This window comes from Eumetopias jubatus, unplaced genomic scaffold, assembly GCF_037043125.1.
Source record: "Eumetopias jubatus isolate StellerSeaLion01/CBP00866 unplaced genomic scaffold, mEumJub1_p1.0 scaffold_11, whole genome shotgun sequence".
In the NCBI taxonomy this organism is placed as follows: Eukaryota; Metazoa; Chordata; class Mammalia; order Carnivora; family Otariidae; genus Eumetopias; species Eumetopias jubatus.
Window position 1 is genome coordinate 17293325 of NW_028274817.1, and position 23525 is coordinate 17316849.

The following is a 23525-nucleotide window of genomic DNA, read 5'->3' on the forward strand; positions in this document are numbered from 1 at the left end:
AGCAGCGCCGTTTCCGCGACGCGTCCCGCTGGCCGGGCGCGGGGCGCGGGGCGCGGGACGCCGGGCGGGGCGCGGGTGGGGGTGTGTGTGAAGGACCGGCGGCGGCAGCGGCGGCGGCGGGCTCGGCCGGGCCAGCGGGTGGAGGGCACGCCTTTGGCGAGGCCGGGCGGGGTTGGGGCCGGGGTTGCCATGGCAGCCGCTAGCCCGGGCGGGAGCCCCACGCCCGCCGCCGCGAGGGAGCCGGGAGCTCCGAGGTGTGCTCCGCGCGGACTGAACCAAGAGCTCAGGAGGGGTGGGGGGGAGAGTGGAGGCCCGGGCCGGGCGCCCCCTGTGCCCCAGCGCGCCGGCCTGACCCGGCCTCGGCCCCCCCGCCCCCTCCCCCGCGCTGGGGAGCCAAAGAAAAGCTCCTCGCCTCCGGGCCTGAAGGGAGGCTCGCCGGAGCCCGGGGGGCCTCGGGGGGGAGGGGGGAGCGCCGGGGAGGGGGGAAGCTCCGGGGAGGGGGGGGAGCGCAGGGATCGTCGCCGCCGTCCGGGAGTCCTCGTGCGCGTGTCTCTGGCCTTGACATTTTGCACCCCACAGCGGCGACTCGGAGCAGGGTTGCACGTCCCAGCCATGAAGTTCTGTAGGTGGGGCGGGCTTTAATTTGCTTATATCTAATGATTTCAGGAGCCTCGCTTTAAAATGGCGGCATTCAGTACGCACCCCTGCTAAAGGCTCTCCCGGCACCGGGGCCACCTCGCGCAGCGCTGCTTTTGCTTCTGCCGCTAACAGATGGCATGTGCCGCTGTCGCTGCCGCTGCCGCAGAGAGCAGGACCCCTTAGCCCCTGGGTGTGCGCTAGCAGCATAAGGTAAGGCGGGAGATGAGTTGGGGTTTGTTGAGAGTGGCTGCCTTCCTAGGACGCCGCAGAAAGCAAAGGCCTTTTAAACTTTAGTTTTTCAAGTGGCAAGCAGAAGGAAAAGTAATCTTAAAACTTCGTTGCAATTTCAGGGCTTTGATCTTTCTTCTTCCTGTTCTTCCGTCTTCTACTTTCTTTTTCCCTCGTGTTCTTCCTTACACACACACACACACACACGTGTATATATAGTAATTTAAAGGAATTTCTTGCGTGGCATATCATCAGCAAATGCTTTAACAACTAATTTCCCCATGTTCATGCGGTATCATGAGCAGTGCCACAGCTTCCTTGCAGAGCCGGTCTTTTCCCGCTCTGGATGGACACATTCGGCAGCTTGCTTTTACTACCGGCATCTGAAGGGCGTGAGGATAGATCTTAGGAGACTGTTAAAAAGGTAACTTTATTTTTAGCATCCACACAGTCAGCTTTTATGGTAAGGAAACGCCATTAAATCAAGAGGAGTAACGAAACTTAACATTTAGGTGGTTCATTTGTGTTGTGTTAACACTACTGTAGTGGACCTACTGTGTGCTTTTCTGACTCCTGTCTAGTAATTGATGCGTATAGATACAACAGTGAGGGTGAGTTTATTGTATTGCCGTAATTAAGGTAGTGTGTTTTAGAGGAGTTCTTTTTTCCTAGATGTTCCTGAATTGCCTAATTGGGCATGGATCCCCACATATGGGATAAAGCCTATGATTAGGAGCTGGTATCCTATCGCTACGCATGTATTAACTTGACGGGAAAGTATCAATTAAAACAAAATTATTGCAAGATTTAATTTTGAAATGACTGCTAATTTTTCCTCTGTGTTGACTCCCCGGTTTAATCGGTAAGTCTGGGTGATTACTGATGTAATGGTTGGAAAGCAGACTCTAGAAATAGCAGTACCAGTGACTAGGCATCCTTAATGCAATTCATCCAAGGTTTTTTTTTTCCCCCCTTCTGATAAAAGGCATATTGACAATGAGGCTTACCAGAGACCTCAGATTTTTCTGATTATATTCATATTCTGTATTTTCTTTTTTGCCTATGCAAATGTTTAAATACTTTTTTAAAGTTGTTTTTTTTCCCCCCAATATGCAATACCTTTGGAGGATGCCTTGATGTTTATGGAAACTTCCCTAAACATAGTGTAAAAGGGCTTTTGCCCATAGCCAGCTGATATTATTCTGCCTCTGTCCACTTTTTACTTCTCTCCAAACAATAGAAGCCACTTGGCTGGCAGACTCCTCTGCTATTATATTTAGCAAGCTTCTGAGAAGGGGTGAAAGAGATGTTTTGCACCTATTAAAGAACAGTGCAGTTTTCCTGCCCAGGCGCTGCAGTGTGCCTAGAAAGGAAGACCTGAACTGTTTACAATGGAATTTACTATATAATAAATTTTGCATCAGTGTTTCCAGATCATTGTTGAGAGAAGCGTGTGGGGGATTCATTGCTTCACATCCGAAAGGAGAGCTCCTGCAGGTAGAGCAAATAGATACTTGCATCCTGCATCCTTGCCCGGGGAAGGGGGTGGAGGGTGACCAAAACCAACTTCTCCCATTTGTAGTGCTTATAGACTTAGATCCCAGTTCAAGAAACTTGGCCTCCTGATGTGCTGCCTTGTTGCTGAATGACTTTGGACCAAACGCATCCTTACAAAATAAATAAATAAGTGAAAACACTAAACCTTGGGGCCAGCATAGACAGCCTAAACCGGTGTCAGAGGCGTTAGGGGGAAATATTGCCAGTTAGCATTCTGCAGCTTTATATAGTGATGAGATTAGAGACCCTGTATGACAACATCAGTGAAGGGGTTTGCCAGAGGAAGAAAAAAATATTTTGAGAGAGAATTGATACAGTGCGAGGCTAGAGGTGATGACTGCATGTTTTGCTCTACTTCTGAGAGCTACTTCATTTCTCTAATTTCCTTTGCTGCTTTAAGCACTCATAATGATTCCCAGGACTATTATAAAGTACCTTTTTTTCCTCAACTGTCCACTGCAGGCCTTTCAGAACAGCCGCTTTTTCGGGGGAGAAAAACCTATGATTATGAGCTGGTATGCAACGTATCTTTGGTATTCCCTTGCACCCACCCTTTACCTAAGCAAAGCCTCACACAGAGTAGATATGTACGAGATATTGAATCAAAAAGAAGACTCAGTCATTGGTAAACTCACAAAGAAGCAGATTTCTGCCCAGCTTTTAATTGCAACAGTACATTTTGGTGTACTTGCAGGCACCGAAAAATTTAAAGTAGATGAGAAGGTACGCACTCCTAATTGTCTGCATTCTGTTTGCTTCTCACTTGGCCCTCTAGGCTCTAGTGTAATTCGCTTTTGTGGCCAGTAGGTGTTTGGTTATCTGCCCAGTTCTACAGTATGAAAAAGTAACCACAACACCTTGGGGGAAACAAAACAGGTTTTGTCTTTTGAGGCTCTGCGGCACTGCACGTGCTCCCACAGTGACAGTCTCTTGGCTGCAGTGCAGATACCTGACAATATAGTTTGAAGTACAGTTTTGTTCTCTACCCGGCTGTCTTCAGCTGTGAGACGGAGGGGTTGAGAGGAAGAGGGCGAGAAGCCATCAAGGGATGAAGATTTTCATTCCGACAACCATGCGTTTCTCCTGCTTGATAGCACAATACGTTCAGGAAGGGGGCGGGGTTTTTTTCCGTTTGGAAATAAATAATGCTGTCTGATAGGATGGCAAACAGGGATGGGACACAGCACACAAGAGTAAGTTACAATACATGTTTGACAAGTAATCTGATCGTGTAATTAAAGGTAGACAATGGTCACTGCCATGTTAAGACTCTCAAGTGTCTGAAAGAGCACAAGGCTGCAGTCACCTTTACTGCTTCCAGGTTCTTCCCTGCGTGCTGTTGGCGTTTCCTTAAACCACGTCTCCTGCGCTGAACAGATGGATCCCGCCCCCCCCCCCATTCTCAGTGTATGTGATGTCAGAAAACAGAAATCAGAAGTTGTGTTTCTTTGTGGGCTCTTTCTCCCTCTCCTGAGGTGTGTGATATGGTTGTCACTCTGGAAATAGAAATTTGTACCTCAGATAGAATGAGGTGGCATTTTTTTTTTCTCTAGGAGAATAAACTGTGTTTGGGAGCAAGGAGTTTAATTTTAATTACCAACCAAGCAACAGACAAACACAAAGTATGACCAAAAAGAAAGCAATTAGATCTGTATCCATGTGGGCCTTCAGGTCTTAAGGAAACCAGATGGTTCCAAGGCATCCTGCTCTTCCTGAATGGTTATATATCACCTCAAGACAGCCAAGTGACAGTGTTGGAAAGACAACTTTGAGAATTAGGATAAATAAGGTATCTATGATATTATCAAGTGTTAATGACATCCATGTGACCTGAAAGGGATCAGATAGGTATTTTTTTCTCAGCTCATTCTAGTAAAAGCACAGTATCAATCCATTTATTTCTACTTGGTATTAAATGGAGTGACAGTGTTTTTTAAAAAGATTGATGGAAAGCATAATGCAGTCTGGGAAGAGGGACCTTATTTTTAGGTAAGAAATAAAGGTATTCTCAAGTGCTCTGGGCACATCCACAGAAGCACACACGTGTGTGCCTACACAAATTAGTTGTCACTTTAGAACAATTTATACAGCTACGCATTGATTTCTGCCTGGATGGGAAAATACCTGTTCAGTTCCAGGCAGTTAACTTTTGGAAAAAGGATACTCAAGAGGAAGGAAGAATGAAAGGAAGCTTGATTTAAATGCACGTGTATGTGTGTGTGTGTGTGTGTGTGAGATATATGTATGTATGAATATAATATATATCCACATGTATATTCACATGCATATGTATATGACACACACATAGATAGATAGATAGATAGATAGATAGATAGATAGATAGATAGATAGTTAGATAGATTAGATAGATATTCTCCCTCTGTATGTTCATGATGCTTTTCAAGAAACTCAAGCATAGTCATCCCAGAACTCGATAACAGCCGTGAGCACAAAGTGTGAAGGGGAAGAAAGGAGCCTGGTTAGAGATTTAGGAATCAATTAGGCACGCTTGTTAAATACTATGTCCACTCTCAAGGCCCACTTCCATGAGTGCTAAGTTGGCTTATGAGTAGGAGTGATTTGTTTCCCATTTTAGGCAGGAGTTTCTTTTATGCCTGCACAGTGGGTGAACTCAAAGGGCCCAGGAAGAAAGGGCCTCCAATTGAGAAAGGCAGTCTGGACAGAAATGCAGGGGGTTGGCGCTAGAAACTTCTGACAGGCCATTTGATCTCCTGAGGCCACAGGAGCGTCCTAGAGCCTGGCAGTTTGCTGGATCTTCTTTTCCATTTTGGATCATTCAAATTGCCTCCAGATTGTCCTCATGGGATTCTTTGCATCCTGAGCTTCCTGGCATCCCCTGTACTTAGTGCGGAAGTTTGAGAAACATTTCTTTGGGCTTATTCAGGGGTCCCTGAATGTCCAGGTCACTCATTAGGCAGGTGGCTGGGTCTTCCGACCTCCCATCCTCAGTGCCTGGCACGTAGTAGGCTCTCCGTAAAAGTTTGTTAAATAGACGAAAGTGTGGCTTAGTCTTTCTAAACTTGTCCTTAGATTTTATGAACACCTTTCCTGGGATTTCAGGTAGCAGTGTCTCTATCTTTAGGGTCCCCCCACATCAGTAACAACAGCAACAAGCAGGTCGAAGCCTAGGTTGAGTGTCCTCTGGCGGCCACAGAAGCAACTGGAACGGGTTCAGGGCAGAGCCTGCAGTGGCAGCCTTTGGGCTGAGTCCTCCAGGAGCGGCCTGCAAGCCAGCTGTTGGGTTCTCTGTCACCTGCGGTTGCCTTTACTGTACCCGCCTCCCATCCCAGGGAAATCTGTCTTCAGCGAGAAGTTCTGTAGAAACAGCTCTCCAAACCGTTGCACCAGATTTAAAAAAAAAAAAAAAAAAAAAGACCACAGTGAGAAATACTGGGACTCGGACGCCTTGTGCCATGCGTGGTTTAGAAAGTGATGAAGTCACAGACAAAAACCAAAGGACACTGGGAGCTGTCTCATTTGCAGTTAAACACTGCCCATTTGGAGGTTGAACTTACATAGGTTTTTATTTACCAAGATACAGGTATGAACAGCGCCTCTTTTTTACTGGATCCAAAAAGCACGGTCCACATGGTACAAGAGGCAAGAGCTCCCGTTTCAGATCTCCCACAATCATCTTTTGTGCCCGGAGGACCATCAGCCTTTAGGTACAGCCTTTGCACTCTCCCCTTGAATGGCAGTCTGAAGAGACCAAACAAGGGGGTAAGGGTTTTTTTTTGGGGGGGGAGCCGGTGGCCTGTTAGCAAAAAAAAAAAAGTGAGTAAAAGAACCAGAGAGCTTGCATTTCCCCTTTTGTCCTGCAGTCTTCAACCTTCATGAGGGAAAAAAAAAACAATGCAAAACAAAAGCACTGTGTATAATATTAGCTTGGGTCTATTTCCCTTAGTATAATTTCTGTTTTGTGCTTTACAAACCGAGATAGTGAGGTGGTCACATGGCGTTAAGGTGGCTGCTTTATTACGATTAGATTCAGGTACCATATAACACTTTTTCTGAGTTGTTAAAAATGTATGGAGACACATTCAACAAGACCCATGGCACAGTGGAGGTTGCCTTTGCCCTCCGAAAAGCTGGCGTTCAAGAGATGGTCCAGTTGTGGGTGCTGTTTTGTTAACAGGCACAGTGATGGTTGTCAAAATGCTTGCTGTCTGTGTTGGATGAGGATCCCAAAGAAGAGGCGTGTATTTTCCGAAGTGATTTTGAGAACAATTTAAACTCGCAACTCGTTTATGTGAGCATTTTTCCTAAGTAATTGGATAGCACGAAGAAAGACCTTCTTAGCTCACCCACAAGTATGAAGTGGAAAAATTGTACACATGATAAGGTGACATTTTAGGTCTAAGGGCTTAGTCTTAATTTTTTAGATGAATTAATTAGTATTAATTAATTAGTATTAATTTCTTAATACAGAAAACGCAGGGTGGGGGACAGGGAAGGTCAGGTGCCAAGTAACCTGATCTGTTTCATGAATGCCCGTGGCAGTGGCCTCAGGTGGACACAGAGGCCACAGTCAGTAAGCGCGCTGCTAGCTTCCTGAGAGCCAGGGTCTGGGCTCTGATTGACAGGCAACCCCCAGGAGAGGGCCTTTTTGAGAAAGACCTTAGGTTTGGGGTGGGGGGGCACTGACTTTTGCCTAGGCAACTCCTATGAATCCACTTTCTCAGAGAGAGAAACCTGGTTTGGCTGAGGAGACTCATTTGTACATATGCTGAGAGCCTCAGCGTAGTGACAATAGGAGGGCCCAATGCTTTTACTTTCTGGCTAAAACTCCCCTTTCCAAAGCTCCTCTGTATTGAGAAGCTGACAGGCCGGAACAATGTGGCATAGGGTTTGGCATTTCACACTGCTTGGAAAAAGACAAGAATACCTCCACGTGTGGCAAAGAGTGTGATGATGATCATAGTAATAAAAGGATCTAAAATATGATCCCCTTGAAAAGCTCTCATCCACGTTCATACTTTGAAGTCACGTTGTGGGATGGGGAGAGAGCGAGCCAGGGCAGAGGAACCAACTCTAAGGAGTGAGTTCCTCCTCTCTGGGACGCTGGAGTCTGCAGTCCTCTCCCTTACTAATAAAATAGTGCTTTTGGAAATTGATCCTAAATGAACAGGAAACAACGAGGCTAGCTAATGTCCGGTTCCAAAGGCTTATTTTACTAATGTGGTCCGTTCCTGTAGTCCTTAAAATGCACGCGTTCAAGCGACTGGTCTTGTGACCTGCGCTAGGTAAATCTTTTTGGTGGGGGGAGTGGGTAAAAGTCACATTTTTTTTCACTGTCAAGCCTACTCCTGGCCTTCCATCTATCCCCAAACAAATTTCCGTATTTTTAGCCATCGAAGAAAACAGTTCAGAGGCACTCAGAAACGGTGACAAGCAGTGACAGGAAATGCTGGTTGCGCCCTGGTCTCCGTGACTTCGTGAGGCCACAGCTGGCTGATATGCTTTCAGCTTCCTGTTTGGGGGCGCTTTGGGTCAAAAGTAGCAGTGTTTTCCATATAGATTTTTTCTTTCTTTCTTTCTTTTTTCTTTTTTTTTTTTTTTTTTGCTTTATTCTGTAAGGCCACAATAAATCTGTCACTGGACTGCGTGTTTTGTATATTTTATGGACTGTATCATGTGGTTTGCATTTAATTTGGAAGGCAGTGATTTTATAATCAAGAGTTCTCCCCCCACACATACACACACATGTGCAGCTTTAGGGTCTGGGACTGCACGGGGCCTTCGAAAGTTTATAGCTCTATTTACACAATAGTGATTGCCGAGGAGGGCATTTCCTGCCAGTTAATGACCGGTTGGAAAGGCCAAAAGTCCAAATCCAGGAGGAGAGAACCATTCATTAAATGCCACGAAGGGACCAGGGCTCTTTTATCAGGAGGTAGTGAGGAGAAAGTGAAATCACATTCTGCCTTTTGAGGAGCCCAGAGCCGCATGTGGATGCGGGGCCTCGTGGTATGGGAAACGGAGCTGCTTTTCAGGACAGGAACGAACGAGCTGGCCCACAGGTTGCCAAATCAAGACCCGGGTGGGTAGGGCATTTCCTTTGGGTTGATGACACGGTGGAGAAGGGACACATAAGGAGGAGGGCCCTGAACTGGCCCAAGTATTAATTAACTGTGGGAAAATGCTCGACTCACAGGTGTTATAGCTACCTTGAAAACCTGTAAGATCCCGTGATTGACTTCCCTAATTGGTTGAATAACTGATGGTTGCTGAAGTGGACGTGAGCTTGGGGATAGAAGGCATGATTCTTTTCAAGGTCAGTTTCACAGGACACCAATATTCCATTTTGATTCCCTGATATAATGAAGGTAAATAAGGTACACGAGGAGCACTTTGCCTTTTGTGGAAGTACCTTTGAGGGCGAGGGCTGTAATATTAACCGTTTAACCTAAGACATTCCCAGGAAACAGTTTTGTCCCCAGTATAATTCTTGCCTGCTATAAAGCAGCTGAGGTGTGAAGAGTTTGGCATTGATTTAGAGCAAAAACAGAGTCGGACCGAGATTAGGTTCACATCCAGGAATTCCGGACTTCCTGGCCCGTCCTTCACTCCCTTAGCTTCCTAAGCCTTCAATTTGCCAAAATGTTAAATGTACATGAAAGATAAACATCTGTTCCCAGTTCTTTAGTAGATACCGCCACACAAGGGAGGTTGTGTGACACCCCCACTTCTGAACATAGCTTGATCCTTTACCTTGAAATTTTAATTTCTTTCATATCTTCCACATTGTGGGCTGGGGAGTGCAAGGGGTGGGCTAGACCTCTAAAATACAGGCGATCATTACAGGCCAGACACCTGGCTTTCTTCATGGGATTGGGTAATCTGTCACATGCACAACAAACCAAATATTAAGTTTCATTTTTGGGTCTGGCGAATGTCATTATATGTTTTTTTAAATATCCAGTAATCCAAGGATTTCTGGTCATTACCAGTTCACAAAATAAAAGAGTTTTCTGAAGTTTAAAACACTCTACAAATGAACTGTATACCCGTTACCGTTGTTGCTATTAGATGAGACCTCGAGGAGATTTATAAACAGAGTGACTGGATGAACTACAAAATATATTTTTTTTTAAAAAACGTGATTTTTATTTTTTGAACATTCTCGAGTTCGAATGTTAAGATACACTAAAATTTTGCGAGCTCAGGTTAAAGACAATATTCTGGTTTACAAAATGTTTTGGAGTAAGAATAAACAAGGTTTTCCTAAGTAGATGTTCTACTGGCCTGAAAATTAACACTCAATTATAATTAGCACAGCTGCATTTAAATAATGATTCAAAAAATGTTAGAAGTATCTTGTTCTAAGAGGTTACATACCTCTTCCATCTTGACATTATTATTTTGTTTAGCAGACTCTTCGTAGGTTATTCAAAAATCTATTTTAAGCTGGCTCAGGTAACTATCACAGTCTGTACTAGTGGCGTCAAAGGTAATGAAGATTTACTCTACTATATATGGAGCCAACGTTACCTTGTGGTATGGGAAAAGTCTATTCATTCTATCATTGTAGTTTTTAAGTGGTAGGCAATAACTCATTAACGCATGATGAAATCCATTTAGTAGGTTGTGACTAGCACTTTTTTAAACAAAATTGAATAAAGTAGTAAGAAATTTATCAGAACATATCATGTAGGAAGGTCAGATATTTTTGGTGAGAATTTTTCAGATCTAGACACATATGTACTTAGGATGTGAAATGTGTTTCTTACTATTTGTTGCTGGCAAAAAGGTTGAAAAGTTAGTGCTTTGGTGGATGTTACTTCTAACTCGATCAGAAATGTTTTGTCGTCTGTTTTTGAGGGAAAGGTGGTCAAGGGATGCTGGGGGCTAGGGTGCTGACATACTGAGCAAGGTTAATTCAATACCTTGACAGTCATGTGTTTTTCAAACTGAGAAGTGAGCCATATTGCTATCAGAATGCTATAGGGTTTAATGTCTATGGTATTTTGTAATCCTGAGGAGATGCACTTTGTGTAAGTATTAGGTATTCACCAAGTGGTATTGCTAAAACATGAGACACAGAAAAGAGGGCTAGCTAGGAACCCAAGGCACAAAAAAAAAAGGACATCTTCGAAAAAAGAAAAAAACACCCTAAAAATCTTGGGATAGTTGGGCCTGAGTTGCTTCTAACAGGAAAAGCGTCGTCAAGAAAATTTAAATGTAGGAAAAGCCCACCTTATTTTAGGAAGAGTTAAATGTAAATTAAAAGCGTTTAAAAATTGCTTTTGATTTTTTAGAAATCAAAAATGGTCCTATCCAGAGAGAACATATTTGCAAGAAGAAAGCTGATTTTTAAACAAATATCAATGTACACATTTACCACACATTGGGAAGAAAACCTGAGCATGGTTGTTTTTTCTGCAGAGAACAAAGGCACACATTAAATGAATTTGAAAATTGTGGACGGGAGGCAGAAGTCGAGCGTCTGTTAAATATACCTAGGATATTGATGCGAATGATTATACAAATAGAGAAGACAACAGCCACATAGCCTTTCTTGTTACTATTTTATACTAATGAGAATTAAGCCCAGTAGTAGAAAAGAAAAAGATTTACTCACAGGAAGTACTGAGTGTGATCTGTTGAGAGACTGGAAACATCCTTAGAAGCCTGGACAATTTTTGCATATTCCTTTGACTTAAATAATTGTTGGAGGGGAGGAAAATACTGCCTTCTGGGACACTTGGCATCTCCAGTTGGACCCTAAGGATCTTGTCTTCGCCCCTCACCCCCTCACCCCCCGCCCTCAGTTGCCTCCCAGGGTCACTAAATCTTAGTGCTGCTTTCTCAACTCTGAGAATTTGAAGTGAAATTAGGCTTTTCATCATAGACATTTAAATGTTAAACTTAAGTTGCCTCTCTGAAAATAAAATACAATCTCAGTTCTAATGAGTTGGTAACTAAATTCTGTCACTGTAAATGAGTTCTCCTCTCCCCCTTCAGATACACCCCATTTCAAACTTAAGAATAGAAAAAGACTTACACAGCTAATGGTTGTGTAATTAGCAATCAGTTGATGAAATGAGATGTAAAACAAATTAAGCACAACGATAAAGTGTTACTCCATCACCCCCCCCAAAAAAAACCCACCAAAAACCCTGGTTACATACATTACTGTATTGATGATGAACAAAACAAACACGCTGATGGGTGAACCTGCAAACATTTCCAGATCCTGGGAGTGACAGCTTTTAGCGGTTTCCCATTCTGTTCATTAAAGCTCTTTAGAAAGCACCACTATGTGTGTTTTTAGGCCGGAGGATAACTTTGCTTACAGCATCGAATGCACCATAAACAACATTTACAGAGTAACATAGAGTAGGTGTGATAAGGTGTGGGCATTTAGAGCGTGAGTTAGTCAGGATTTCCAGCTGCAGTAAGCATATGGTTGGTTGTGTGTTTTAGGCAAACAAAATTAGTCATTGGTTTGGGGTGTCAGCTCCTTTTTTTTTTTTTTCTTTTTTTCACTTTAGCCTCCTGGGTTTGGGGTTATGGAATACTCAGCAAATGATTAGTGATAAGAAAAAGCTATGTAAGAAGGTATGCTAAAGCCCACTAAACCCCAAGCTCTCGTTCCCTTCACATGGCATTCTCCCGTTTCTTGGTGTGTCTGTGAAATATGATCCCTCGCCTGACACATCTGCCAAATTACATTTAAAACTTTCAGGCAGACACAGGACTCAAGACCTTCAACAGGCGAGTCCCTTTCGTTTATTGTGAACAAAAATTTCCCTCAGAAGGCAATGAGGGCAAACAGACTTCTAGAACGAAAAGGGAAGGTGAAAAGGAAGAGAGAAATGCTAGATTTGCTAGTCTTTTCTTTTTAAGATTTTATTTATTAGAGAGCGAGCGAGAGAACACGCACAAGCAGGGGGAGGGGCAGAGGGAGAGGGAGAAGCAGGCTCCCCGCCGAGCAGGGAACCCGATGCAGGGCTCCATCCGAGGACCCCGGGATCATGACATGAGCCGAAGGCAGACGCTTAGCCGACTGAGCCACCGAGGCGCCCCAGATTTGCCAGTCTTTTGCTGGGATAATCCCTTATCCCATAGTCCTCATTTTTGTGGAACCCTACTGGCCAGACGAAAAGGAAGACGTTGATATTGCCGTTGGCTTCTCCATGAGGAAAACCCCTTGGTCTGAAGCACTGCATCCATTAGCACTTTGCAGGAAGCCTGCCGTGATCAGGCAGAAGGAAAGCAAAAGCCTGATCATCTCAGCTCGAGGACAGGAGCCCCGGCTCCTATTGTTCCTCATGGTAGTTAACAATTAAAACCAAACCAACCCCTCTGGAAACGAGAGGTCGGTGTGTTTTTAAGCGAAAATCAGCTGGGTCTCCTTGGGTTCCCATAAAGGGAATATTGTGAAGTACATACACATCCAAACTTCTGAGACGGCCTGCTTTTAGCTTCCTAAAGCAGAGCAGACTTGGGAAATAGGAAGTCAGAAAATAAAAGCAACAACCATTGCTTTCTTTTGTGGCGCTAAGGGTCCCTTTCTGATTTGCTCGGTGGGAATGGCGGCAGAGAGGGTCACCAGGTGAGATGTCAGGGGCCTGTGACTTCCCTGGACACGTCCTCATGCTGGTGAGCCCAGACAGGGTGACACGGGCTCTTGGCGTTCTTGAGTGGCAGCTTTTACTACCACCTTCACCTCCAGGAATGTCTTAGACTTTTAAATCAATCTTAATATCCGTAGGCAGGAGTTTATATATAGGAATAAAATTTGAACCCCCATTTTCTCACCCAATAAAAACGTCCTATAATAGGTGTTTATTTAGAGTCAACTGACATTTATCGAACAATTACTGTATGCCAGATGCTCTGCTAGGTGGTTTCTTTTGGTTATGACGCAGTTTCCTTTAGCTCTGAAATACCTACCACTGGTTCTATCAGGGCAAGGACTCTCCTTGGCATCTAATAGTTACCAGGCTAAAAACGGCATCTTCCAATTCTTTGCTCACTTTTCAATGCCACGCCCCTCCCCCAACACACCATAATTTCTTCTTTGTCTGGTCCCGTTCTCTTCATCTACTCAGGGACCAACTCATGTCCTATGGGCAGGCAGCCTCTTCCATCAGCGAAGGCATTTGTCTCCTGGGAAGTGAAGCCAACATGATCTCTCATTCATCCCCATAGAACACAAAACCTGGTTTTGCTATCTGGTGGCTGGTGCTGCAGTCGGATAGGAAATGTCCGTGGATGAAGAGTTAAGGAGTCAGGACAATGACTGTCGAGTGAAACAGCGTGTAGAAAACCCTAGCACCAAGTGGGATTGAACTTGTCCAGAAGGCAGAGAAAATAACAGAGCAGCCATGGGAGTCCGTCTCTCGCCTCTCACCCCTCACCTCTCGCCCCTCACCCTTCGCCCCTCACCCCTCACCTCTCACCTCTCACCTCTCACCTCTCTGAGCGGCCAAGGCGGCCTAAGGGGAACGGAGGAGGGGGAGGAGGACGAGGAGGAGTTGGAATCTCTTTGATTAAGGGAAGAAAACGGTGCTGTTGTGCGTTTAAGGTAGGAGTGACTTAGATCACGCTCACTGGCTGGCAGGGAGGCGGAGGTGAAGCAGAATTTGAACGTAAGAAGTGTCTGTAAATGGCCAGATAACGTATAGCGTGGCTCCACCGCTTGCGCAGCGTCTGCGTTCTTATGCCCTAGTAGTGCTCGTGCCGCCGGATTAAGGAAACCGTGAGGAACTCTCGCGTTTAGTCTTTTTGCCCTTAAGGTATAGGGTTGAGCTTGTCACAAAAAGAAGTGAGATAGGTTGGAACAAAACAAAGACTGGATTTCGGCCAAAAGAATAGATAAATGGCTTTCGAGACCTCTTGGGGCTACTGAATTCGTGCACATGTGACTGACATCTTTCTATAGGTTGGGCTCCAGGAAAATGAAAGTCAAGTGGGGAAAGCTGTAAAGAATAACGAAGATTGGAATATAACTGCCAAGGATGTGCTTTTCCTCTGTGATTTCCCTTTAGACTAGGATCCCGTGTCAGTCCTTCATAAAGTTGGAAATTTCAACACGGGCAGCACCTGCCCTGTGTTGCGTCGGGCAACTTCCGGTTTTCGTGGATTTTCTCTTTCACCGTGTAATTCAAAAAATAAGCCTCGGGTCCAGGTTCAGTTCTCCTTACTGTAGCCACCCTCCCCGTTTTCCCTTTTAGAACATATTTTATTCTTCCTTTCTCAGCAGCTGATGGATATCGGTACAAAATATCTTGAACATAAGCCTTGTACTTAATGTCTGGGTTGATGTTGATTCTCGTCCAAGAGAAAGGGTTGTTGCTTCGAGGTTCTGAAAATGTTTTTTATTCTAAAGAAGAAAATGATGCCAATTTGGCGACATGTTGAAAAACTTAAATCTTTGAAGTGATTGTAAAGGTACTAATTATCTAAACCCGCATCCCCTAGTCTGTGTTTATTTTGCCACATGTTCCAGGTAAAAACAAGTGGGGGGGGGTGCTTCTTAGGTGGGATGCCCGGGATTTGATGGTTAAAATGAATTCCACATTCTGAGGATTAAATTGCATTAAAGCTATATTCCCTACCCCCCCTCCCAAAATATCTAGACACAAATGTGTATGTGATGGTGTATGTGTATATACGTATATATAATTTTATAACTTCAACTTTTGTTTTTTATGCTACATTTCAAGTCACTGGGCAAACACTACTTGTTGATAAGAATTTAAGAATACTCCATCAACATGCATCAAAATAGTTGCACAACATCTTCCTGCCAAGAGAAGATATTGCACAAAATCAGCAGTAACTCTTCCCTAGGAAAAATGTTTGTTAAATAGATTTCTAAAACAAGTGGGAAATCTTTGCTTTTACTTTCCTGTTTATGATTTCTAGTTTAAACGTCTTCCTTACCATTTGACACTGGAAAAAATAGATATCTAGAGTATCCTAAATAGAGAAGCAAGCCGAATGGTTTTACATTTAAGTTATTGAGGATGTCTTTGTACTTTGTTCAAGTAAAAATATTCAGCAGATCCAAACTTAAAATGATAGCATGAGTGGGCTCATTCAGTCCATGATCAACAATTTTCAACTCTTTGCTTGATAATTGGGAGGATTGCACAGGAAGGCAAGTTCATATGGTTGGTTTAAATTAAGGCTATTGTGTTGAGGGAATCAAACAGCTTGGTAATCAAGTTGTGAACTCTGTGCCTCTCTTAACTAATTAATTTAGTCTGATACCTCTTCAAAGGTCTTGTTCCATATTACCAATTAACTACACCTCTTAGGCATCTCAGCTCCTCCTCCAGGGTCTGCTCTCTGGTTTATTATTATTACAATTACTTATTGGATTCACTAAAAAAACCTGAATTTGCAAATGGGTCATTTTTGGGTTTGATTAGCATCAGTGATAATACCGTCTCAGAGTCCTTTTGCACAGCGAAATTGTATTTTTTTAACAGTGAGGTTTGCACATTGAAGTTAAAATTAAAATTATTAATAATTCATATGAAAATAATTAAAATGAAAATAATAGAGAAAATGCCTGCTTCTCAAAACTCGGTACCATGTTATCTTTGTGTGTATGTATGATTAACACTGTAATAAATACCAGAGAAATGACAACTTGTTTTGTTGAGCTTACAGTGGGGAAAATTCCAACAAGGAAGACAAAAGTGAGTGGTAACAGAAAGCTTTTGCCCCCACTTCTCCCCAGCTGTGTTCAGTAGAAAGGAACATGTACTCAGGGGTTCTGTAGCCTCTTTTCTTGGCAAGAATTTGATTCTTCTAGTATTCGAATTGAAAACCGTAGCCTTCTACGTGTAGAACAGTTGGCAAAAAGGGGGAAGGGGGCCAATTTATCTGACTCCAGTCGACAAGCTATACAAATTCATATGAAAAAAAAAAGCAAATCTGCAAAAAAATACTTGGAGAGAAATCAGGTATACTGGTTGTGTGTGACTTGCAATTGACTGTCTACAGTGTATCAACCCTGGCATTCCTCCAAAGCAGGCTTTGACCAGGTAATCATTATACTTATAACTTTGGAACATTGCTTTGGCAATAAAATGTATCAGACATCATGTCTTCTTTTGGTTTGGAAAGCATATTTACAGGCTACGTATTTATTAGTTTATTATAGTGCTCAATGCCTCCCCTCTGACACATATGCACACAAACACACACAAGAACAGTTTTGACATTCATTCATTCATTTGTAGTTTTGACTTCTTTTTAAACCTGAGTTCTGTAGTAGATTGCGGTTGTGTTATAGATCTGTAGCAGCCATGGACCTTTTGCAGTTGTATCATCCCATGTAATATCTGGCCTAAAATCAATCAATCATACCTTTTTATTTAAATTTAAATATGAATCACCACCAGTTTTTAGTAACAGAACAGGCCTCACTATAGAACAATCTACTAGGGAGGAAAAGAAAAAAAGGGGGGGGGAAAGGAATATTAAGAAGTGATAGGAAGAGATGATATAATTGTGTGCTCTTTTTAAAAATGTTTGTTTGTTTGTTTATTTAAGTAAGCCCTACACCCAACGTAGGGCTCCAACTCACATCCCCAAGAGTCACACGATCCACTGACTGAGCCAGCCAGGCGCCTAGGCCTTTCTCATGGAAACAGTTCCTTACTCTGTGCCAGGCACTGTGATAAGCACTTTGCACACATCCTCTCATCTCCTCCTCATTGCAACCCTGTGACGTCAGTGTTGTTATTTATCTCCTTTTTACAGACGGGGAACCTGACGCTCAGAGAGATTAGTAGCATGCCCAAAGACATTCTGCTAGTAAACCGCAGTGTCAAAACTTGAACTTAACCCTCTGATTCCACAGTCTGCACTTAAAATCTCCATGGTTATATTGTGGAAATTTTTTTTAAAAAAAAAAAGGTTTCATTGGGAACTTGAGTGTGCCGTCTGTCTCGTTTACAATACGTTAGTGACCTAAGACTGAGCACTGGATAAGGACGGTGCGGCTGGAATGAAGTAAAGATCTGGAATGACCAAAAGCTGCAGAGTTTCCAAGTTATAGAACCATAACCTCTTAGAAGTGGAGGGGAGAAAGCATCATTCAATTAACAGCACCCTTGTGCGGGATAAGTCTGCTGTGCACACTACTGTCGGTTAACAGTTACCAGACTTTTAAAAGTTATATTATGGTGAGATATACTAGTATTTAATAGTGGTGGTGCCTGATATTTTTATAGCAATCTTTTGTTTAGGAGTTTTTAAGGTAAACTCTGCTGGATCCGTGCAGCGGTCACAGCCTATTTTAAATCCTGGATTGATTTTTCTGATATTTGACCTCCCAGGACTTTTCTGTTTACTTTCCTTCCCATCCCACTTGTAGCTTTTTTCTTTCCCTGTCTCTCTCTTTTCTTCTTTCCTTTCTTTCCTCCTTTCCTTCTCTGCATTGGTTGTTCATTCAGCATACCCTTACTGAGCACAATCCATGAGTCAGCCATGTTTCTAGGTGCTGAGGATAGAACCCTGAGCAAATATTCAAATAAGTTTTAATATTAAGGTAAGGAACCTAGATGTTTTTCTACAAAGACTTTCAAAAGTAAAGTAATAGCTAAATTGAGGGGGTTGTTGATCTATTTTTTAAGAGATGCAAAAAAATAAAAATAAAAACAAAGAGAGGCGACGGATTGAGACAGCTTTGGACTCCCACTTATTCCGTCACCCATAAGGGGAAAGTTGATTTCTTACATGAAGACCCACACTCACCATCTCTGTTCTTTGTGGTGCCTCCCTTATTGATGCACCATGTATTGGGCACTTTGCCGTGCCACCCTGCATCTTTGTTTTCCCACCAGCTAGTGCAATGTCTTGCATACAACAGGTGCTCACTACTTCCATTAGTTTAGCAAGTGTTTGTTGAGAATTTAGTATACATGAGGTATTGAGCCAGTGACAAGATGAATAAGAGGTGTCCTTGAGGTGCTCACAGTCAAGCAGACAGCTAATCAAGAGGTCCACTATCATGTGACAAGTGTTGAGCTGGAGATGGGCAGACATGTTTGATGGGGATGCTGAAACCCTGAGTAGAATTCTGTGCTGGATCTAATTCATCCACTAGTCTGATATGCACATCCCTTCTGGGGCATTGTCCGCTACATCTGAACCCATCCAATAAGAAGGTATTCACTTCTTAACAAGACAGAGAAGTTAATCTGCATTTTCCTAATCTCAAATGTCTGCGTACTTCAAATCTATGAATACCATGTAATTACAGATTTCATTTGTAAATAAAACTTAAGTGGAGCTGTTGTCGATAATGCTTGGCACCTCTAGAAATTATATCTTCATAGAACTTTGAATAATCTTTACAGTTATTTATTTGGTAAGCTCTACACCCAACATGGGGCTTGAGCTCAGGACCAAGAGCTGTGTGCTCTACCGACTGAGCCAGCCAAGCGCCCCAAACTTTACAGTTTTTTAAAAAGTACTTCGATTCATTATGTGCCCAAATCTCTAGTACTAAACCTATAAATCTTAAGTGGTGTTTATGCATTTTTGTGCCCACGGGAGGCAGGACAGAGTGGTGATGAACAGCAAGTATTCTGGAGCATGCCTGAATTTGATCCCTGCTTCACTACTCATCCACTGTGTGGCCCTGGATCAAGTTATTTAATCTTTCTGTGTCTCAGTTTCCTCATCTGGGAAATGGGGACAATAGAGGCACTTGGGTGGCTCAGTCGGTTAAGCGTCCGACTAAGCATCCGACTCTTGGTTTTGGCTCAGGTCATGATCTCAGAGTCCTGAGATCGAGCCCCACATTGGGCTCCGTGCTCAGCGTGGAGTCTGCTTGTTCATCTCCCTCTGCTCCTCCCCCTACTCGGGCTTTCTCTCCCTCTCTCTGTCTCTAAAATAAATAAATATAATCTTTAAAAAAAAAAAAAGAAAATGGGGACAATAACAGTACCTACCTCACAGGATTGTTATGAACAATAAATGAATTAATGTATGTGAAAAAGCTATGATTAGTGCCAGGCACATAGTAAACACTGTGCACATTTGCTGTTATTATATTTTCAATTCAACTGCAATTATACACTTTTTTTTAAAGATTTTATTTATTTATTCATAAGAGACAGAGAGAGAGAGGCAGAGGGAGAAGCAGGCTCCCCACTGAGCAGGGAGCCTGATGCGGGACTCGATCCCAGGACCCTGGGATCATGACCTGAGCCAGAGGCAGACGCTCAACCATCTGAGCCACCCAGGTGCCCTGCAATTATACACTTTATTCTGTTTTTCATAAATCATACATAGTCCTCTTTAAATGACATTCAAATCATTGGAGATTGATGTGAAGGTTTCTCTTACATGGAGTCTCTAGTCCTTTGAGTCTTTTCACACCAAAAGCCAAGTAAGTTCGCAATTCTCTATACTTGAAAATGAGAGGGGCGCCTGAGTGGCTCAGTCGTTAAGCATCTGCCTTCGGCTCAGGTCATGATCCCAGGGTCCTGGGATCGAGTCCCACATCGGGCTCCCTCCTCGGCAAGAAGCCTGCTCTCCCTCTCCCACTCCCGCTGCTTGTGTTCCTGCTCTCGCTGTCTCTGTCTCTGTCAAATAAATAAATAAAATCTTAAAAAAAAATAAAATAAATATTTATAAATAAAAAAAAAGAAAGAAAATGAGAGGCCGACTTTGACATTCCTTTCTGCTCCTGTTACATGGCCATAGAGTTTGACAATAAATTACATGACTACCTCCTATCAGCTTGGTAAAATCTCCATAGCTCACACATTATTCCATGCTAAGGGATCAGTGCTTTTAGAATGTTCGATGTGTGGCTTAGAAGCTACAAGAAATAAAACATACAACAGAGTTGGATTTACACTTCTTGACTGCATCGATGCCATGCTGTTTGCCAGCCTTGTGATTTATGTGCATATTTCTTTAGTCGACCAGTAACATCTTTGGCAGGATGCTGTCTGGGGACCAGAATTTAATGGTTGAGTTTCAGTCTTCTGCTGCTGATAACTGTTTTTGGCAGTGCTCCGGAATTCTGCCAAGACAAATTGACAAATACAGAGTCGTTTAGAGTGACAATGAATTAACACTGAGATTACTGTTTGCCTTTCATCTTTCTGTGTTGTTTCACATTTATTATTTCCAGAGCAGTGATGATATAGTCATTTTCAGGATTAAGCACAGGGGGAAAAAATGCTGAAAAATGGCACGGAGGAGTGAAGCCTATACTAAGTGCAGCTCAAGCCAGGGGCCAGGGGAGAGCCACTTTACGGACCAAGCTGCTACAATTTCCTCATCATTATATTTAGACGAAGATTTTTATCTTTGTCATTAAGTGGCACCATATGGATGCTGTGCCCACCGAGCCAGCTTCCTCAGTAGCAATAAGTAAATGGGTTAATTAACTTTTACATGTACGGTGGTTATCAATTTTTATTCAGAAATTCCCTTACATAAAATATGTAAGCAGTTAGATTGGGCTTAGAAATTCACCAACAGCCTTTACAACCTACTGTAATTATCCCCAGAAATCAACATATGTTCGGTGACTAACTCTCCAGAGCTTTTACTAAGATAAATAAACAGAAGCAGCACTAACCAGTTCCCTTGCATTTCCTAATCTTTGGCATGCCTTTTGGTCATATTTTAGACTTAAGGAGGGCTCTTCTTTCCCGAGGAATCCAAACTACGCTTCCTCCTCGTTGGCTCACTGGAAAATTTAAATCTCCCTCTCGCTGATCAACTTCAGTATATATCCCTTCACGTTGTGCATATGTCAAGGGGTCTGAACATGTGGTATGGGTTAGCGAGCACCTAGCACAAAATAACAGTGTGATAGTCCAACAGTATGCCTTGGTAGATTAAGATACTTACCGGGATACTGCCTTATTGGTTGGAACATAAACACTGACCAGAACACCCTTTCCACTGCACACTTCCTGGACACCCCCATGATTCAGCAACAAAAATGTAACCAAGTGCCCAACATATCCTTCAAGATGTGACTGGTGTTTCTAATCATGACCCAGAATTATTAGAAAAAAGCATAATTTTGTTTTTCCTATTCTCTCTCTAAGGGGGCAACAAAGTTTGAAGAAGCATTTCAGAAAGATACCTACCAAGACTGATTAAAAGAGACAAATATTAATATTTAAAAGTTTTGGTTTCTGAAATCTCATTTTTATGGATCCCCTCCTTGCCTGACAATTCCAATAAATGAGGTGTTAATATAATAAGACCTCAATGTGAATTTGCAGACTTTTGTAATATCTTTATGGGCCAGCAGTATTAATAAGAATTACTTATCATTGAAATTACGGTGTTGAGAAAGTTATTTTGGGATCAGAACTAGGATTGTAAAGAGGTTGCTACTTTCAGTAAAAGCACTTCCAAGCTCATAGAGTTGGGGGGGGGGTGTGTGTAGAATACAGAATAGTAATCTTCTGCGTTCTCTTTTTTAATGAAATCTGATTGAAGAATTATTTTCTCACCTAATAATAGTCTAAGGGAGTCTGGGGAAGAAGAGCCTAAAATGAACTGGCATCACCACTGAATTTTTGCATGCACACCTTTTTTTTAATTTCATAAATATGCATTTGTATCTGGAGGGAAAAATTCTTTTCTTTCATCAATATCATACATGCTTCAAAATACTTCTGCATTATTTAGAAATAGCAATGTAGACTAAGAGGATAAAGATGAAGAACACTCTAAAATGTTTTTGGAAGTTCAGTTTGTCAGTGGAAATTTTTTCAAGTAACAATCACACTTTGCTTATCCTGCAGGGATTTTCAGATGGCGTGTGGCTGCGAATGTTCACTGCTACCCTGCGTTAGCATTCTCCTGAAAAGAACACTATACAAATGGGAATGTTGCTTGTGTGTGCTTCGGGAAAAGCTACATCATTTTCCTGGGAAGCATGGCTTTAAAAGTTAAGGTCAGCTCTGTACCGTTCAGTGTAATGAGCAATGGATATTCTAATTTATTTAAAAGAGTTACCACCATTGCGACAAAGTAAATACAGAGTACCTTACAAAAATGTGCCCTAAGTAGAGTTTTCTATGTGCAAATATATACACTTAATTTACTTAAGGGAGGCTTTTTGATAGGCTCAATATGAGAATCTTGTATTTATGTTAACATATATTTTTGAAAACCTACTATGTGCTCAGCACTAAAACTGTTTTGGTTCCCTTTTTTTCCTCATTACTCCCTTTCCATTTGCTTGGTAATCCTCTTGTATCATTTCAGCTTCCATCTACTTTTAGAAAATGTCATTTCAGGTGTATCAGATGTTTTTTAAAGCAGGTTCTCCTTACCTCTGCTTAGCTTAATGAGTGTGTTTGGATAGCAAATACAATAGGACATTTTTTGTGTGATGTCATCTCTAGCTGAGACAGTACTGTTCCACTGATCACTAATGGTTTTCCTGATTTTTCTATTGACACGAATAACCTGGTAAAGAAAATGAGGTTTGGAATTAGTGTTTTCCTTGGGTTTTAACTCTCATTTCTAGTTTCCACTACATGTGAAAATGGAGAATTCCTCCATTCTTTATATTACCAACCTTTGCAACTGTAAGGAGCACGTTTTCTTGATTTTAGCTAGCAGTATAAGATATATTTAATTTTGGACTTCTATTGGAGCATCATATTGTTCCATTTACTATGAATTGCTGACACATTTTCTCAAATACACTGAAATAGTAATTAAGTGGAACTCAACTGTCTGAAACCCATAATCAATAAGAATTTTTTATCTGCATTCAATTGTTGTGAGAAATAAAATTTGAATTTACCAGAGATTAAGTATAAGAAAAAATAACCTGTTTCGTAGCCTAAGGTCAATTCATATTGAAGCCAGACCCCAAGAGCTTCTATTAACCTTAATAAGAATTGATGTCCAGGGATCCTGGCCTTAAGGCATTATAATATCTCTAGTAATGAGATAAAGATTTAATTAGGGTTATTTAATGTTGTTTAGTAAGACAAAAAAAGGATTGTATCAAAAAGATTTCCACCAAAAGTGATTTCTAGTTACCACGATTTAAAAAAAAAATCTCCCAGTATTTTCATTAATTCAATCTGTTTTATATGATCTACCGATTT

At 42.2% G+C, this 23525-nt stretch overlaps 1 protein-coding gene across 5 annotated transcripts in view; it reads left to right on the forward strand.

The window, feature by feature from the left end:
- The first annotated feature begins 669 nt into the window (after positions 1–669).
- The window catches only part of MBNL3 (muscleblind like splicing regulator 3), a 101594-nt gene continuing 78738 nt past the window's right edge, over positions 670–23525 (forward strand). For 4 of the 5 annotated variants that reach the window (XM_088028642.1, XM_028092699.2, XM_028092702.2 and 1 more), the window contains exon 1: positions 670–849. The gene's annotated coding sequence lies outside the window, so the exon portion shown is untranslated. Of the gene's footprint in view, positions 850–22299; positions 22355–23525 lie in introns of those variants that run through there. The other variant, XM_028092700.2, reaches the window with a different exon arrangement.